This window comes from Helicoverpa zea, chromosome 1 (genome assembly GCF_022581195.2).
Source record: "Helicoverpa zea isolate HzStark_Cry1AcR chromosome 1, ilHelZeax1.1, whole genome shotgun sequence".
Classification (NCBI taxonomy): Eukaryota; Metazoa; Arthropoda; class Insecta; order Lepidoptera; family Noctuidae; genus Helicoverpa; species Helicoverpa zea.
Window position 1 is genome coordinate 13,273,739 of NC_061452.1, and position 15,026 is coordinate 13,288,764.

General features: G+C 35.8%; 1 protein-coding gene across 1 annotated transcript in view; it reads right to left on the reverse strand.

The window, feature by feature from the left end:
* Nucleotides 1–9,116, reverse strand: part of LOC124631655 (oxysterol-binding protein-related protein 1) — a 58,879-nt gene extending 49,763 nt beyond the window's left edge. Inside the window, exon 1 of the mRNA XM_047166194.1 lies at nt 9,062–9,116. The gene's annotated coding sequence lies outside the window, so the exon portion shown is untranslated. The remainder of the gene's footprint in view (nt 1–9,061) is intronic.
* Nucleotides 9,117–15,026: the final 5,910 nt, after the last annotated feature.

Here is a 15,026-nt window from a genome sequence, read left to right on the forward strand (position 1 = left end):
TACGTACTACGAAGTGCTACGGCGTAGCATCGGCTACGAGCTACGCCCTTTACATGTACCGAAAGTAGGTCAAGGGTAAACGCTGAGGAGAATACGGGTTCCGTATATATTGTGAGAATTAAATTAAACTTGTTTGTTTGATTAGATTGGTGCTGCGATTGTTTTGTTTGATTTCTGATGTGAAAAGAAAGGAGAAGTGTTAATAACGTGAATTAAATTTTATTTTATAAATTATATTTAAGTATTTATATAGATCGTTATTTTGTATTTTTCTACAACCGTTCTAATGACTTTACAGATACAAAATTCTGTAAAAACCATTAAAAGCATTCAAAAGTAGGACATAAAGCATAAAAATGCTAATGTACCGCCTTAAGATATAATTCCGAATTGCCTTTTTATTATAACGACGTTTCAGTTATCGCTTCGAGCTAAATTGCTCCTGTTTGAGCATCTGCTGAAAACTTATATAAAAGTTTGAGTCTTACTCAGCTTTCGTAATAGTAGTGTACTTTGCAAGATGCTGTGTAGAAGTATATGAAGGTGATAAACTTGGGAGTTCAAAAAAGACGTCAAAATTTCACGAGGTTAACGGACTTAAAATCATAAAAAAAATATAATATATAAAAATAAAGTAAAGTACAGCGCAATGCAGGCCAACAGTGGGGACTTACTTTTTTATTAAACAGAAATGGTTTTAATATTCACCAAAAACATTATGTGAACCCTAATTTTCGGGACTTTAAACTTCTAAATAACTTGATAACTGCTGAACAAACATATTTTAAAGTACTCTTGAGTATATCAATGCCAGCCATGCCTTACAAACGACTACATTTAAAATAACGACTTCCCTACACTTCTAAATTAAATTCCTTCTTCCACCCTTTGCAAATGAAGTGAAAGGGTAGACTGGGAATATACCTATGTATGTGTGTGTGCAAAGTGAATGCCTTACAAAGGAACAATAGGTAGCTATCAGTCTATGGGGTTGCTAATCAATCTATACTAATATTAATAAAGGTGAAGAGTTTGTTGTTTGGTTGAAACTTGCAGTAATCTTAAGAACTTTTGGATCGACTGGAAAAAATAGTTCAGTCTTAGATAATCCTTCTACAACATGTAACTTAATTAACGTACATCCTGAAATTAGTTTGTTCAGAATCGTTTACTGAATCGATTTATATCATTTTTAATATAGGTAATTTTTTATCCCAAAAATAATTAAAACTACGGAAATTATTGTCATATTAACCCTGTACAGTCAAAACAAATTCAAATAGACCGTAACTCAAAGTAATAAGACTTCGTGTATTGTCGGCTTTTTCCGTACTTTCGTTATGTTGTGTCGAGTCGAGCGGCGCGCGGCGCGATATTTGCGTGCGTAGTAGTATGACCATAAAGTTCTCCAAGAATTGGTATAACTAATTTAGTAAATAACAATGCATATACATGTTAAGTTAAAAATTCAGTTAAAAATTCATGTATTGTGATTATAACATAATATTCTAATTAGGGTGTTTAAGGGTGTGCGTTAATTACGTTACATGTTGTATATGGGGTAGTTTTTAGCCGGGATTCGCGGAATATTTCCAAAGAAAATCGCCGGTAGCCTTGTAGCATTTCTCAATAAGTGAGCCACCTAACACTAAACTATTTTTTAAAACGGACCACGAGATAAAGCAATCAAACAAATCCTCAGCTTTTTAATATTTTTACAGATAATGTTTTAATAACTCTATCACAGTTTGACCTCTCCAGAATCCATATAACCATGCTCCATGTTTTATAAACGTTTTTAGCGTAACAGGGAATAAGCCAGGTAAGCTTCATTCCCCTCACGTAACAAACGTTCGAAAACCTCAATTTCCAACGGATTAAAACTATCGAGTATCTGTAATCGAGAACCATTCAGAATCGAGAAGAATCGAGAGCTATCGTGAAAAGAATCGAGAAGTGCAAATAGTGAAATCGTTTAAAGACGAAACGAGATGTTTGTCCCAGTGTGTGCATAGTAAATTGATTTCTGAACTCAATCGCTTTGTGTGACTTTGGAAAATAAACTCCGGATGAGAGACTGGCTTTTATTGCTTTATTTAAGTGTCAAGAAATATAGTTGGTGTATGTGAGTTACTTTTCAGTTCGTATCACTTAAGTTTGTTTAAATGCGCTAAACTCTGATATACTGACCGATTTTAGGCCGAAGGCAGAAATTATTTTTTATCCGGATGCGCGAAGTAGATTCCACGGGACACGAATGTAACCAGTTTCTTTACCTGATAATGCAGTTTATTGTAAATATTTTCTTGTAACAAAAAGGGCTCATGTATAACATTATCCTAGGAACACTTTTCGGTGAGACTTTATGTAAAATATTCATATCTCAGTTCTTTTACAAAGAAGTGACAGCACGCTTGCCTAAACGGGACTTTAATATTGAACGAGTTCCTGAAAGTCTGATAAAAACTCGGCTAAAAGGAAAGAAAATGTTGCAAAAGTCGTGTAAATCTTCAGAATAAATTAAAGGACAGCTGACTTGGTCTCAAAAGAGATAAAACCGAAATGGCTACTGTACAAGAATTTCAAAAACGTCAGCAATGGCAAAACAAACTGGCCAAACACGAAAAAAAATTGTAATTAAAGGGCAAAAAAAAATGTTCGAAAGAATAACCGCGGCCTTATAACATAAAAACGGCTAAAAAAGACAGTGCTTATTTATATTTTTGTCTGTTACTGTTACAGCCACTTTATCGTCCCACTGCTGGGCACAGGCCTCCTCTCACAACGAGAAGGATTGAGCATTAGTAAAAAAAAACAAAAATATTTTTGTCACTACAAAATTATTTACCAAAATAATCATCCACTTCGCTGCAAGCCACCATATGTATATAACCCCTCTACTTCATACTTTCCTTAATCATTACAGATTTGGCAAACATCCAGACTAAAGCAACCAAATGCAAAAATAACATACCTGCCAAGCCATATGTTAAGTATAAGAAATGGCAGTACCTCACGAAGCCATAGGATTTTCCATGGAATATTTGTAGGGCTGACTCATGCTCTGCCGTACTTTATGACTAATATAAGCAGGCTAGTGTAATTTGATTGAAGTGGACGTAAAAGGGAAATAAATACGGTATCGAAGGGACATTGAACATTTTCCATATTGCCGAATATTTTTGCACCGGTTTTAGAATTGTTTGATCATCAAAGAGGTTTATAATTTGTGCTGTAATTAAAAAAAAATAAGTTCCACAACTGTGTCGTTTTATCTATATGAATGATAATGAAGTGAAACTATCTAGAACTCTAGAAGGTAGGAACAAAGTTTCATCATGTTTATAATATAACGCCTAGAGGTTTCCAACTAGGTTGAGGTCGGGTTCTAGACCAAATGCGGCTTGATATCAATATTTTACACGGAGGCATTTGACCTCCAACGAAACGACGTTATCCCAAGGTATACTTGTATGAAACGGTGCAGTACAAGGAACGACTGTCCATCAGCTTCCACAATCTATAACAAGACTGACATAAGAATACAAGAATAGCTTCCATCGCGTATTCAATTCACTCGCGTTTCGTGGAAACTACTTCGCGCTTCAGAATAAGCAGAACCCTATTCGATATATGGCTTGATAAGTAGGTAAAAATATGCTTGGGCTATTATACATTGAAAAATGTTTTCAAATTGATAATTCCAGAAATAAGCGCATTCAAACAGTCAAAAAACGATCAAATTCTTCAACTTTATAATATTAGACTGAAAAAAAGATTACGCAAAAATAAAAACCGCAAGATAACATCACCATAATGACAAAAAAAGACAATAAAATCCACGACAGAATCCAGGATTTAAAAACGCCAGATGGCAACAATGAGGACGCCATTGTTTCTCCCAGGATGATATTTGTCACAGAAAATAAATGCCGAGGGACGGAATAAATGATGCTGTTTCCTTTGCCATCATTTGCGGGGAGCGTAATGTACCGAGCACTGTATTGTTTGAGAAAACCTGCGAATGATTGCAATTATGACTGTGACAGAATGGAAAAACAACGTGAAATGATATGTGGAAATTGTGACACTGAAATTCAGTGGTTGAATTTATATGCGATATTTTGATGTGAATCACCAGACCTTGATTAACCCAATCGAATTAAAGATGAACTTTTACAGATATCTATTTCCAGCAGTGGGCCTCTATACCTCTAAATAGGCCGATACTGATGTGGATAGTGATGTCATTCAGTAGGTAGGTAGGTAGGTGCCTACCCTTTTCCCAACTATGTTGGAGTCGGCTTTCAGTCTCACCAGATGCTGAGTACCAGTTTTTAACATGGCGCGACTGCCTATCTAACCTCTTCAACCATGTTGCCAGTTTGTGGTAACGAAAATAGTTCGTAAACAAATTCATAATCTCCACATGGCACATAACAGAAATACAAAATTCTTCACCCAATCCCAGAAAATCAATATCAATCTATTCTTATGATGTAACAAAAACACTTACCTACCACCATTGTTTCGGATCGACTAATGCAAAAGAAACATAAAAGAAATTACCTTCATTCCTTCTTAGTTCCGCTGGTAATGTGGTTCTCAATATTGATGGAGATACTGATTTTATTGACGTTTTGAATGATAACATAACCCAGTGTTTCAAAACTCATTTTTGCATCGAAGTCTGTACCTACTAAGGTACTTTCTGTTTTATTTGATTTGATTGATATTAGAATTCTGTCCTACTGAAAATCTGTCTGGAAAATATACCATATAAATCAAATTCTGAATGATACCATAAACATTCTTTACCCTCTACCGACATAAATCATAAAGAAGATTGTGAGTGCTAATAATATTTCAATATAAAAAGGATTGGCCCTGCAGAAAGAACCCGTATATTTCGATCACATATTTCACTTTAAAGCCAAATATTTTCTGGAAAGTTCGAAAATAAACAAAGTGCAGCGAAGCACTGTGGGAAATCACGGTGAAGTCACAGGAGACTGTATTTTCTTTTCAGTATGAATAAAACAGTGTCACAGAAAAGCTTACCTGTGTAAGATAATATCGCGTTTTAAGATAGTGCAGAAAAATATATTATTCTTCCATTATATTGAAAAAAGTCATCAAAATTCTTTAGTGATAGAGCCACAAAGTTGCAAATACTATTTGCACGGCCTTTAGAATACTATTTGCACGTAAAACTTCAAAAGTAAAAATTCAGCCATTTAAAATAAATTCTAGACACCACAACTGTACATTTACAAATTATCAATACAACCAACGCATAAGATGACCATACAAAATAACAATCCTCAACCAAAACTAACCCACAAGCAGAGAAAGTCAAACAAGCAAAAACTACCAAAGAAAGACTTTCCCTTTTGTACCCCAATCCCCCAGTTTCCCGAACGGCCATAGTTATTAGCCCAGTGAACGTTGGTCTACTGAGCTGCACTAAGGCGACTGCACAAAGCCGTTCACTTACAAAGTCGGGAAAACGTAGTTTCGTTTCAGTAAAAATATAGAAGAGATTTACCTATATTGCATTTTTCAACCGGGTTGGTTCTTTTAATTTTGAATATTGGCAAAATACTTCAAGAAGTTAAAGGCTAGAGTCTATATTTTATGACTTCTATCCGCAACCTTGAAAGTCTTGATTCCTTTTTAAGACTGTACCTTATCTTCAGTACGCCTAAGAAATCAAATCAAATCAAATCCATTTATTGTTTGTCACAATTGATTAGAAATCGAACACCATTAGGTCTTCGATTATTATTGCTCTTCAGTAACTTAAGGTTTTGGACACATTGCGTTTCAGAGTATCAAATTCATTACTTCTTGTCAACACAAATTACTTCCTTCATAGACCCCAATTACCTAGTAGCCAACGTTGGCAAAAGGCTGTGACTGTTCAGGTGTTTATATCTGCCAACATCCCTTTGTCCCCTCAGGATTTTAAAATAGACCCATAATCCTGATTTCTTCTATCTCCCTTGATTCATACGGTACTGTCTCCGAGTTCCAACGTTCTAATGTTTCCCAAAGGACATCCGAGCTTTGATTTATTAACGCGATACCGATTCGGGGCCATTTCGTTAAGGTTTTATATATCTAATAGTATTTTCACGGCTTCCGGCAGTGAGATTTACTTAGATCTAATTAATACGGTTCAAAGCAATCAATTTATTTGCCTGCTAGCTTATCTTTAGCTGTCGGAATTCTTGTACTTTTGATTTCTCAAGTTAATGAGTGTATGATGAGTGTTTGATTTCTCAAGTTATACAAGTTGTAATCAGAATATTCAAAATTATACTTTTTAATTTTCAATAATATATCCTTCGGAGAAAACAAAACTGCAATATATGCATAAAGATTTTGCTGACGGTGTTTTAAAATGCTATCAATAAATAAGTAACATATACGTGTCAAAAATGTATTGTTTGCATTATGAATGTAGTGTTTCTGGGAACAGTGCGGTTATTTGTGTGATTTTCCGTTTTATGAACTAATCTACAATTCTTGGCAAGCAATATCATTTCCTGGACAATGTAGTTTAAAATCACTTATTGATTCTCAGTAAGAAATAAACAGGTTTATATTCAGAAATTCACAATAGGCGATCACTGACCAGTTTATGGAAAAAGAACAGATGGAAGAAGACCAATAAAATTACACAAAATAGCTGAATCAGGAAACTGGTTCTCTATTTTGATAAAGACACTTCAAAATCGAAAACAAATCCTGCACATGGAAATATTTCCTTTTTAATTATGAGCAAAGTATGTGGCAACTGGCAAAGTGCCGATGAGATCCTTCAGCGGTAATCTATCTTTACACCTACTTAAGGATGCCACGTTCACATAAAACGTAGACTATAAAATCCAAAGCCCCAAGCCACCTCATCAGATCGTTATAAGCACTTCGTAAAATTCACGGAGAAAGGAAATATAGAGATGTCATTAGGAAGGTAGGTCAGGTGCTTCGGTGTAGGTCAAAGTAACGTACGGTTGGCGTGATCAGTTGCCAGAACTAACGGGTTTTCGGGTTCCAAACCTAAAACAATTCGTCAAATCTGTCAAAGATTGGTCTTGATTGATTGGGGATTTTATTTTAGAAAATGATAGGCGGGTTCCGTAGAAGGCGTGTAAGGGCGAAACTAGTAACTTTCCTAGTCAGCAGAACATCCGCATTTTGGCGCTGTACTTTCTAAGAAGATTTTGCATTATAACATCTCCGCTAGTCATTTAGTTCTCCATGGTAAAATGTCAATATAATTTCGGTGATCCCCAATCCTGTTATGATGAGAATCGGTAATGAAATCGATCGTTGGAAATCGATTTTGTTTCGAATTACATCATGTATTGTTTGGGCGTTAGGCCGGTGTGTCGATATGAATTTCGGGATTACTGAAAGGGACGTTTTAGATGTGGGGGCGTTTCATACATGGCAAAATGTATGTCGTTATTTGGGACCAGTAAAATTTTGTGTTAGGATATCAAAAGTTCATGGTGGATTGTGAATCATGTTTAAGAAGATTTCGTTAGTGGTTTATGAAATAAGCTAAATGAGTGAGAGCGAATTGCCCAAATAGGACTTCGGCATTATACAATTTAATCAAAACAAAAAGGTTTCATGGAATGATCCTTTAATGAAACCGAAACGTTTTAACTGCAGTTTTCTTAAATCAAGGGTTCGACCCAAACCGCAATCCGGGTCCGAACTCAGCAAAGAACAATGTCAGACGTCCATAGTAACTTAGGCTCAATAAAAATATTTCATGTACAGTGAAAATTCTTACAGTTTTTTGTGTAGTTTAATGTCAGAAACTTTTCTATGTTTTCCACTTTTGCATTGAACTTCTCAAAACCAAATTATTTCTAATTATTAAAACGAAAAACCTGAACTCGATAAACAAAATAATTACTTATTAAAATGATATTTTTTTTTGGAAAAGTTCTAGATAACAATTAAATATTTTATAAGAAGTTAGTATTTTATATTTAAATTGTTGTAGTAAAGAACTTTGTGTCCGTGAGAATTTAGTTTTAAAAGTTGATTGGGTGGGCCGAAACCTGACATTGTTCTTTGAATACTATATATAGTATCTATCCAATCAATAATCCATCTACCTTGTCCTACTGTTTTAAATTGCCATATGTACTTATATGTATGAATGTACCCTGTGTATGAATTAACCCCCGCTGCACCCAGTTATATAAACATTTCTTTGTACCTACTCAAGAGTGATAATAAAGACCAACTCTTACTACATAATGCATGAAACTACAGAAGAATCATCCAACAATGACATCAATCAACTAATGACACCGCCCTGTGTACACCCATTAGCAACACGAAGCTGATTGAATGCACGCGTTTAAATGCACATCTGTCGAGCGAGACAATGTAATCAATACTGGATTCAGTAAAGCTCGGCTCGTTAGTGCAAGAGTTAGTCAACCTTTAATTTATACCTGGTTAAAGGCTATGAAGAAGAGGTATTGAAATGGATTTGAAAATTGACGTTCTTTTTACAATAATGTGTTTTTCTAAGCCTTTATGTTGAAGATTTTATATAATGATGACGTTGAGCTATGCATGTCCAAAATGGTAGTTTAGTGCATCTAGGTGGGTATGATCATCTAATTAAATTAGATCATCGAAAGCAAAATTAGATGATCCAAAATACGAATCTACAGAAATGCATAGCCTTATTTAGGCAGAAATTCGGAACAACCTTTCAAGCTAAAAAAATTAAAATGTCGTGCACAAATTCGTTAAAATCAGTAGATTCGTAAATTATTTGTATACAAAAACTTAGAAAGTAGTACTTAAAAGTTCGTATTAAAGGAGTTACTTATACAGTAGACAGAATAAACAAAAATGGGATAATCATATACGATCTGACATTGAATGCAATCCGGTTCAACCAATCGATGCAGCTTATCGCGCAGTACATCTCATCTAATATCATGACAGAACATCTGATATACAAGTAGGCATTAAACATCGACAATAGTTAGTAATTATATAACCGTAGACCACTCACGATAAACCGGTGTCTAGGTCATGTGTGGGCGAAGTGTTCACGAAACGCGGGCGCTCTGCAGACGTGTGCGCGCGGCAAACGCTGCGGCGCAACTGGCGATCACGAGCCGGGCGAGACTGGGTGGCGTCCCCCTCCCCGCCGCGTCACAAGCCCCGCGCCGCCGCAAAGGTATGTTGGCGCCCACCGTGGGACCTCGGACACTGTTGCGGCTACCCAAATGTTTGTGCGATTCCTTTGCTTTATGTTGACTTTTAAATAAAAACATCGCGATAGAGGTAAAGTGACATTATTATGTTGGTATTTTGATTTACTTTATGGCAAATAAAATAAATATTTAAGGTACAAAGGCTTGGAGACAAACATTTTTATTTCACTGAGATATGAATCCTTGCCTTTATAATACATAAACAAAAAAGGGTCCTTTGAATACTCGCCACAACAGAGTAAACCCAGTCTTTTTGTGGGTAGTCACGAATTGAAAGTCAACATTTCGTAATAAACTACCTCCCTTTCGGAACTTATTGAATACCAATCGGGAATGTTCAGCAAAAAATGTTCTATTCACTGAACATAGATGTAAAAGGAAAACGTGGCACAAAATGATAAATTACCCTCAATTTTTTCATCCTTGGGAAGCAGAAACACAAATAACGTTACATTTTTCTTGTAAATAATTCTTGGTTCTTTGATAATATTACGGTTATTTGTGAGAAACATATGACTGTGCCTATATTTAAGCCTTAGGGCTTATGTTGGCAGATTACGTAAGGGACTAAAACCATTTTCTATTGATTAGATATCTGTCAGCATTACACACGCCTACTAGGTAAACAATATATGGAAGTATGTAAACACAGCTTTCTTATATAGCGTTTATAATATAGGTCTCATAGATAGTAATCAAAAAAGGTATGACAAAGATGGATAGTTCTCATAATTTTGTTCAAACATGTACCGTCTTACCACAAAAACTTTTAAACGTCAGTTTATGCCTTGTCTAAAAAAATGTCAAATTATGACGTTGACATATGGTTCATTTTGCAGCCAAAATTTTATTAGACAAGTGTAAAACAGGGTTTAAAGTTTTTGTAGTAAGGCCCGTAGGTTTTACAAACACAAAACTTAGATAGGTAACTGGTTTCCAAGCTGAATTTCTTCAAGAGAAATAATCTTGGCATAGCAGTCTGAGCATTGTAATTTGCACTGTAGTTAGGTACGTGTAACACCCTAGAGTAATCACTCAATTGTCTTTGAGAGGAATCTTTGATGCGAGATGAGACGTAATAATGTGATCTTCCTTAATCTGGAAGCGTAGGTATTCTTGGCTGAAATAGTTGATACGAATTCTGCTAATATAGCTATTTAACATAGGTAGATCAGCAGGATGTGCTCTTACTAGTTAATTTTATAAATGCAAAAATGTGTTTGTTACGCTTTTACGCTAAAACGACAGAAGCGATGGAGATGAAAGGCTTTGATATAGGTTATACTCTGGGGAAGCTCAATTTTTATCTGGCTAAGGGACTTAATTCCCTTTATCTAGTTGTCAATACCTAAATCCGTGCTGGCAGCAACTTGCGAATAAAACATGAAACCACTTTCGAACTTAAATAAAAAAGAAACTAGAACCTACACCTAATAAAATTCCAATTCCAAAATAGACACCATTGACACGACATAAATTGAAATTAGAATACCTATATTTTTTTCACCAAGGCATCTCCTAAAGTCTCCTATAACCTTCTTGTCTAGCCTAAAACCTAGTCACACCTACCTCCGTAATCCTGCCCAAGCCATTCCCGACACGCTTAGCTTTCTAGGTCACGGTAAGACTGTCCCGGGAACAGGTCAAGACTCTACTAGACGTGGATTATGTACTGGACTTATGTATTATTCACCAGGCAAGGAATGGTTGTAAGGAAACTTTTGAAGTGTTGATGGTGTAATGTCTAGTGAATGAGAGAAAAACCGACTAAGTGCGAGTCGAAATCGCATTTAAAGAGTTCCAAAGAGATAGCTAATTATTTATAAAACGACCAAACATGGCGATTAATTGCATTATTCTTTAGCAAATACACGTAAGTGTTTGCTAAAGATTAATGCTTTCTTTAGAAAAACTCCCAAAAATGAATACGTCATCTATACATATAATAAATCTGTAGAAAAGTAATTTTTGTACATTGAAGAAATTGACAAAAAAAATAGCCAGCATGTTAAAGGATAACTAACAGAACCCATTTCCATCATTTTTGTCATTTTTGTCTGTTTGTCTGTTTATCTGTTTGTTTGTTCGGGATTCACGTAAAATCTACGAATTAAATGCAGACAATGCTTATATACAAAAATTCTACATAACTTGGGGTATTACTTAGTTTTTGTTTCATCGAAATCGATTCACTCTATCAAAAGATATGATTAATTTTGTGAATTCAAGATGTAAAATATTACGACACGCAATCTATTTGTCAAAACTGTACATTTGAATGTTGTACTTATATTAGTTGATCGGCCTATTATTAATCTTTACACAGAAAATCACACCTTTATAAGTAACTTCGGAAGAAAAAAAAATGAAAATTTTGTTTAGCCAAGGTTAAAGTAGCTCCATCTGTGGTAAATAAAATACATCATCAATTTGTCAAAGGAGCGAGGTGGTAAATGACAATATTACCATACATTCTTTATAGAGGATTATTATTTCAACAGATGGAGTTGTGTATTTTCCGTAATTCACCATATTTTAACACGTAGTGTAATTTTTCGATAGACATTTCAATAGTGTTTGTCAGTTTGCCGTGCCACATCAAAATCCAACTATAATTATTACCTTGATGAAAAGAAAATTAATAGTTCTCAGCCAAATTTAAAACGGTGCCATCTAAATTATTTTTTGAACATTATGTCAAAAATGATGACTTTAGTGGAACAATTAATTATCATTTAAAGTTACAGATGGAGTTCATATCAGGATTTTTTCATAAACATAGTTTAGCTTATCTTCCACTAATGTGGTGGCCTTAAAACAAATTACTTTGAGTGAGTAGTATTAAGTAGACCTTAATTATTTTTTCTGATGCAAAATATGTAAACTTAATCCTAAAAGAAATGAGGATCTATCTCTCGCAAGCGCTGCTAAGCGTGAGGTAGGTAATGTAAGATTCTGTAGCTTTAAAAACAAGCCCAGATACAAAGTGCAGATAAGAAATGGGAGCTCTCTCTATTTAATACTATACACACGTAAAATGCTTTATGCGTCTGAAAACGTACAAATTACGCGCCGCATACCAGAGACATGCTTACTTTCAACTTTTGATCGCAAATACACTGTTCACGATTACGAACAGTCTCAGTAAGACCCGAGCCAAGTCTAAAAAACACCTTTTATATAAAACTACGTTTGATGTCATTTAATCACAAAGACAGAATTGTTCTCTGTTGCAAATCCTATCCACCTATATCCTATCCTAATCCAGAATGCATTGCAGGTGTGCATTGCACAAAAACCAATGGTATCCTATTCGAGAAGTCAAAAGAGTTGACCTGCCAACGTCAGCTTCTGCGCTACGCAAGTGTTCTTAATAGTACCATCAGAATTACATTCATCGTTGAATGAGGTGAATAAATTTTCAGAAACCACAATAACAGTAGGATCCAAAGCGTATGATCGCTTCATAGAGCTCTGATTGGCCCCAGGTGACCAAGTCAGGTCTGATTTGTTCGTTCATCAGATCTTTAAAAGTGTTTCGATGGATACTTACTGTCGTCCTGTTTACGTGTGACACAAAATATGGTATATAAACGTCCTCCGCAAGAGCGAAATTTTCCCGGTGTGCGGTAGTGACGCACAGTATACAACACTTATGTTTCTTTTGATTTGCTGGCTCCACCAAGAAATGACAAATTGCGAGCGTACATTCTGAAAATCTTGGCAAAACTGCAGGTTTCAAGTACGAACACATGAAGTGGACTCTCACAGATACGTACATTTTGCCTATTCGTGAACTAATGCAAACATTTCGGTGGAGTCCCGGCTTAGGCCTCCCCCACATTAGGCGTGCGCGATCCTCGGGCGTGTGCTCTCCTTGACGTTTAACTGCTAAGGCGTTTAGCGGGCGGCGGGGATAGCGGGCGAAGGGGTAAGAACGCAACTCGAGCGCCGCGTGCTCGCCGCGAGCGCGTCGCTTGCACTCTTCACACATGCCTCAGGGCAGCAAAACGCGACGTTCACGCAGCGCGCTCGCGACGCCCGCGCTACTCACACGCCCGAGGATCGCGCACGCCTAATATGGGGTCAGCCTTACCATAGTGAGTTAGTGAAACTATCCTACCCTATGCGCCTGCTGATGATGATGACTCATGTCGTCATTCATCCAGCTATTCCCCAACTATGTTGGTGTTGGCTTCCAGTCACTGAATCTGTTTGAATACCAATATTTTGCTTGGAGCGACTACCTATCTACCTATCTTCAATCCAGTCAACTACACAAGACGATATCCATGGCAAGACTGACAGACTTTCTGGCTTCTGATTAGTCGCAGCAGCTGCAGAAAATGTACAAATGACAGCTTTGTCAGACTCAAAGCATGTAGACATAGATTATAGCTGTTTCCTGTGAAAATTACTTACGCACCAAACGTAATAATTTTCCAAATTGGCTGAATAACGTCACAAACTTTACTTCTTTTGTTTAGATAAATGGTCACATCCACAACACAACCTTGATCAATGAATCTATGCGACTGCTAAGTGCTAATCCTAATTATACTGTCACGTGAAAGAATGCACCTACGGGATAAGTAGTATTTTGACGATTCTATATGGCTTATGTTTAACTGATCACCAGATATAGTAACAAATAGCAGACAAAAATAGTAAATGATCACCAAAATGAAACTCGCATTTTAATGTAAAACTATAACCAAAGTTTTAACACTTTGCTATCCTATTTAAGTGAAATTACTCCAAAATAAATCATGCGTAAGCCAAAAATAGTAAATGATCACCAAAATTAGACCACCATTTTAAAGTAAGATTATAACCAAAGTTTTTAAATTCTGCTATCCTATTTAAGCAAAATGAGTCCAAATAAATCATTGTTATCCCAAAAGTAGTAAATGATCACCAAAAGTAGTAAATGATCATCAAAATTATACCAGCGTTTTAATATAAAATGATAATCAAAGTTTTTACATCTTGCTATCCTGTTTAAGTAAACTGACTCCAAAAAAATAAGTTCGGCCTGATACAATAAATTTTATAACATTATGGGGACCCTTTTCCTGCACTAGGGTGGAAAATTGTCTATTGCATGCCTCTAAACAGTGCGATAAGAGTGTGTTTTCGAGGGAGTGTATTGAGAAACACATTCTTCTTCTTCTTTCTCCTGCCCTGTTCCCAATTTTACTTGGGGTCGGCGCAATATGTAATTTTCTTCCATTTTCCCCTGTCACTCACACTCACGCATGCATTGCAAGCCGGACACATAACTTAATATGGCATCATAATACTTTATTTGGTAATAAGCCTACATTTTATGGCAATCACAGTGACTTATTTAGGCAAAAATAATACATTAATTTGGTCGTCAAGAGTTGGTGATCATTTACTAAATTTGGTGGTCGAATACAATTTAAAGTGAAGTCGTGACTAAAATAGCTGGTACTATTACATTTTTAGACTTTATTTTTCTGGTGTTCAGTAGATATTTCTGGTTACAAAACTAAGGGTATCAAAGCATTTTATGGTGGTCATTATATTTGTTCCCATTCTATATTGCCCACGCAGACGAAGTTGCGGGCAACAGCTAGTATTATATAAGGTTCTTCACTTACCTCGAACTCGGATTAAAATCTGCCATTTCGCGGACGAGACTTATAATATTTATTTGATAACTTATGTTGTTATTCCAATTTTAGAGTGAAGAATAAGAGTGAGAAATTATAATGAAAAAAAAAACAGAAAACA